The following is a 4995-nucleotide window of genomic DNA, read 5'->3' as shown; positions in this document are numbered from 1 at the left end:
CCCGCTGCTCCCCTCAGCAGTGTACTTCGTAGATCTGCCTGTTCTGCTCCCCACTCTGTCTCTGGTGAAGCCTCTCACCGTCCCTGAGCCTCTGGCCTATACCCCAGTTCTGTATGAATAAATAAGTAAATCTTTAAAAAAAAAAAAAAATATTTGTAAAGGTAAGCATTCAGTAACTCTCTCCCATTGTGACTAATTTATTATTCTGAGGGTCTACTGATCCTGTCTTAAGATATTCCAAGTTAGTATGTGATATTTGAGGGATAGGGATAAAATCCATGTTTTAACCTCTTTCCTTTCTTCACCTTTCCTCCACTCCAGGGTACAGAGGAGGCCAGGGTCAGAACATGCAGGACAGGAAGACAAAGGGACTGACCTGTGTGAAGTAGCTCTCAGACACTTTATCCTCTTCAGAGGGAGATCACAGGACTTTTTGCTTTCTAGAAACTTCCATTTTTACCTTTCTAGATAACTTGAATAACTTAATGCTGGTGAAACAAGAGAGCTGCCTAATGCTACCAGAGTCTGAGAACAAGTTTCCTACAAGCCTACTCTAATGACTAAAAAGTAACCTGAATATTTCAATTGTAAGCCCAAAGAAATTGCACTAGTGATGAGCAAAACGCAAGAAACAGTTCAACAGGGTATCTAAGCCTGGCAAGACTTTATTCCACCCTCCTAGCCAAAAACAAAACCAGAACGGAAGCAACAATTTGCTTTCTCTACACAAAGCCAGTTTATACAACCAGTAAATACACTATTAGCTCCTTGCTCCATTATCTGAATATTTGATGCCCACTTTTTGAAAATTTCCTAGTGAATTAAAATACCTGCATCAAAAACTATGGGAAAGAAGACTTCATGAAGGGAGAGTGACTATGGAAAGGATTTTAGGTGTGGAGGATGATGGAAGCACAAATTGCGCACTTTAAAACAGGTGAAGTATATGGTATGTGAACTATGTCTCATAAAGTTGTTATGAGTTGAGGGGGGAACTGTGACTCTAAGCTCACCTAGACACTCTATCATTAGTTCACATTCTGCAGTGAGCTGGGAACTTATTTTTTAAAAGATAAACTTTAGCTTCCTGTAGACCTATAGATCTCATATCCCTCAGAGGATGATCATTCCAGTTCTTCAATATTTACTAAAAGATCTCAATCCAAATCTGTAACAGCACTAAAGAAGGCAGTTATTCTGCTTCATTTATTTATGCATATAAGAACATAATGCCTCATCACTCAATATAAATTACTGCTGTCAAACTTCCATCAAAAACTTGACAGAGATACTTATTGGAAAACACCAAGTGTGCCATTCTTTTATAAACCTCAACCTGTGCCACAAGAGGCTCCAAACATCAAAAAGCGCGTATCTTAGCACTGAACAAATGTTTCTCCTAAAACTTTAGGGCAAGGAAAATTACAAGTACAGCAAGCACACTCTTGCATATACTTTGCGATGTGCTCCCACTGCCATTCTTCAGTTATTTCTGAATTTTCCTATGAATCAAGATAATTTCCTCAAAAGTAAAGGTCAAGAAAGTCTTCTCGAAGGAGCTGCTGTGTTCTCCCTTTTATGTGTGACTTACAGTTTGCTGCTGTTGATGGTGGTCTCTAGAATGTAACTTAATTTGCATAGGGTCCCAGTGGTAGTACATTCTAACATACTCCCAGACATTTTACTTTGTTTCATTTTATTGTCCATCTATAATACTTATCCTCAGGCACCCCCCCCCCACCCCGTGGCACAAGGGATTAAGCACTATGAAGCTATCCGCAGCCACTGCAGAATATCTGTAGCCGCTGCAGCATGAGTTCAATCCCGGCTAAGGAGCAAGCTGACATGGCACAGCAAACCTCTCAGCAGTGTTTTTCAGTAGATCCACCTGTTCTGCTCCCCACTCTGTCTCTGGCGAATCATCTCACCGCCCCCCACCCCCATACTGTTGGCCTACATCCCAGTTCTTATATGCATAAATAAATAAAATAAATCTTAAAGAAATAAAATGCTTATCCTCACCTCAAATAATTTAAGAAAACTTATAAATACAGAAATAAATGTCGGTTGTATGTGTGTTTTAATGTCAACCTGATGGAGAAAGAATGCTTTCCCTATGGGAACTCCTGCCTAGCATCTGGAACAATAACCAATAAACATTCGTGTCTATAAAGAATCATTTTTTTTTCCCTGAAAGTAGAATGAACTTTATATTTCTACTATTAGGCAGAAAAATAAAACCAGTCGACATTACCTATTTTTTTTTCCATTTTTTTAAAAAAGATTTATTTATTCATACAGAACTGGTGTACAGGCCAGAGGTGCAGGGGTGGTGAGAGGATTCATCAGAGACAGTGGGGAGCAGAACAGGCAGATCCACGAAGTACACTGCTGAGGGGAGCAGCGGGTGGGCCAGGAGAGGTCTGCTGCCATGTGGATCTCCTCCAGGGCAGGCTGGCATCGAACTAATGCTGAAGTGACTTAAGCTTCCCAGTGCTGTGCTTTAACCAGCTGCGCCATATGGGAGAGCCCCATATTATATTTTTTAACGGTTCACTAGATTTACAATCTGATCTTTGAGGGGGTCTTAATTTTCTACACAGCTCTAACTTTTCCAGTATTATTTTTAAATAACCATTGTGAGAGTGATAAGTGTTTTCAGGTTAATAATTAAAAGTCAACTTTCCTTTCCAAAGAAAGGATGCTCAGTTAACACTTTAACAAATCATCCAAAGCTCTGCATAAAAACTACATTAGTTAACCCCATTAAAAATGCTAATGTTGGTCCCTCCCTGGTGACACAGCCAGTTAAAGCACAGCACTAAGAATTTAAAGCCTCTTCAGCATGAGTTCAATACCCACCTGCCTCGGAGGTGATCCACCTGACCTCTCCTGACCCTCATGCTGCTCCCCTCAGCAGTGTACCTCCTCAATCTGCCTGTTCTGCTCCCCACTCTGTCTCTGGTGAATCCTCGCACAGCCCCTGCACCTCTGGCCTTACCCGAGTTCAGTATGAATAAATAAATCTTTTTTTTAAAAAAAGTACTAATGTGGGCCCTTCCTGGTGGGGCAAGGGGCTAAAGCACTGCACTAAGAATCTAAAGCCACTTCCACATGAGTTCAATCCCTGCCTGCCCTGAAGGAGATCCACATGGCGCGACAGACCTCTCCTTACCCACCCGTGGCTCCCCTCAGCAGAGTACTTCAATCTGCCTGTTCTGCTCCCCACTCTGTCTCTGGTGAAGCCTCTCACAGCCCCTGCACCTCTGGCCTTACCCCAGTTCTGTATGAATAAATAAATCTTTTTTTTAAAAAAAAAGTACTAATGTGGGCCCTTCCTGGTGGCGCAACGGGTTAAAGCCCTGCACTAAGAAGCTAAAGCCACTTCCACATGAGTTCAATCCCTGCCTGCCCTGAAGGAGATCCACATGGCGCGACAGACCTCTCCTTACCCACCCGCGGCTCCCCTCAGCGTGTACCTCCTCAATCTGCCTGTTCTGCTCCCCTCTGTCTCTGGTGAAGACTCTCACCCACCGCATCTCTGGCCTGTACCCCAGTTCTGTATGAGTACATCAATAAATCTTTAAAAAAAAAAAAAAGTACTAATGTTAACAAATTTCTCCCACTTGGAGTAATTGCCATGGTCAATAAGTTTTTATCCACCCACTATCAACTCATACTTTTGAGAAAAAAAAAAAAAACAAAGACCTACTAGCAGACCGAATCTGTAGCACAAACAGCGTTTCCTAAAGTGAAAATTTTCACTTTCTATTATTTCATAGTCACTTTCAAATCAAACTATGAATGGCTCAACCAAGCCCAGCCATCTCAGTGGAGCAGCTTTCTGTTTTCTACCAGACGTACTCACAATACCCACTGACCTTTCAAGCCACGCATATCTCAAACGGCTTTCACCCTTTACTCACGTTTAGTAGCGGTTCCGACAGAGAGCTCCGATCTCAGGATGCGTGCGCTCTGAAGCACAACCCTAACCGAACAATCATTTTATATAAACGCTGCGATGAGTCAGCCGTCGCTTCCAAATACACCCTGAGGAAGCAGATTCTACTTCACAATGACAGCAAGGATCTGAACTGTGCTTTCTAAATCGTAAGAGCGTTTCCAAAACCTCCCTGGCTTCCTTCCAGGTTGCCTCCCTCCAGCGGCTCCCAAATCTCAATTCTATGGCCAGGGGGCTCTCGACTCCTGCTGCGCGCTCAGGACTCTCGTCTATAACTACTAAAGGAACCGGACACACCCCGCGCGCGCAGCCAACCGCGGCAGGGGAAGACCTTTCAGTCCGACGTCCACAGCCCAGCCCGCAGCCCACACATCGCGCCCGGGCTCGCCTCAGGGCACTCACTTGAGCAAAGGCCAGCCTGGGAAGGCGCCGGCCCGGGGTCACGGCCACCGTCACGTGCAATGTCACGGTCAGGGGCAGAGCTTCTAAGCCTGGCGCCCAGCTCTAGGACGCAGCGAGAGCTAACAACATAGACGCACGCCAGCTTCATCGCACGCCTCCAGCAGCAGGCAAGGAAGAGCACTGGAGTACCGCCACTCCCTCGTCCCCAAGCTCCCTCCCGGTCTTTGCCTGCGCGCAGTCCCAGGGAAGGCGTGGCGCTGTCTGCCTCGCAGCGATAAGCTCCCGGCGCCGCGGGCGGGGTGGGGGAGATGGAGGGGCTGGAGGGGTAGGGAAACCCCGCGACTATCGCGTAGGAATCTAGCAGGCGCCCAAACTGCCCCCACCTTCACGCAGGATCAGGGGACACACTAGGACAAACCACAAACTCCCAAGACCCGTACGAAACCGAGGGTGCATTACCCCTTAACCCTGCATTTTACTGTATACATTATTCCAGCTAATCAACGCCTCGCCAGACCTAGATCATTCTGGTCACTGCTGGTGACCTTAGCTTCTAAGGACGCTGTCCCGGATGGTTTTGTTGTTGTTGTTGTTATTGTTTTTGGTTTTGAGTTTTTTTTTTTTTTCTGTTT

The 4995-nt window shown here is 45.2% G+C and overlaps 1 protein-coding gene across 2 annotated transcripts in view; it reads right to left on the bottom strand.

Annotated features, from left to right (window-relative positions):
• The window catches only part of ABCG2 (ATP-binding cassette, sub-family G (WHITE), member 2 (Junior blood group)), a 57909-nt gene extending 53331 nt beyond the window's left edge, over positions 1 to 4578 (bottom strand). Inside the window, exon 1 of one of the 2 annotated variants that reach the window (XM_012724303.1) lies at positions 4364 to 4578. The gene's annotated coding sequence lies outside the window, so the exon portion shown is untranslated. Of the gene's footprint in view, positions 1 to 3926; positions 4250 to 4363 lie in introns of those variants that run through there. The other variant, XM_012724304.1, reaches the window with a different exon arrangement.
• Between the last annotated feature and the right edge of the window lie 417 nt (positions 4579 to 4995).

Source organism: Condylura cristata, unplaced genomic scaffold, assembly GCF_000260355.1.
Source record: "Condylura cristata isolate star-nosed mole 26May11 unplaced genomic scaffold, ConCri1.0 scaffold00012, whole genome shotgun sequence".
NCBI lineage: Eukaryota > Metazoa > Chordata > Mammalia > Eulipotyphla > Talpidae > Condylura > Condylura cristata.
This window is presented reverse-complemented; position numbering and strand designations above follow the sequence as displayed.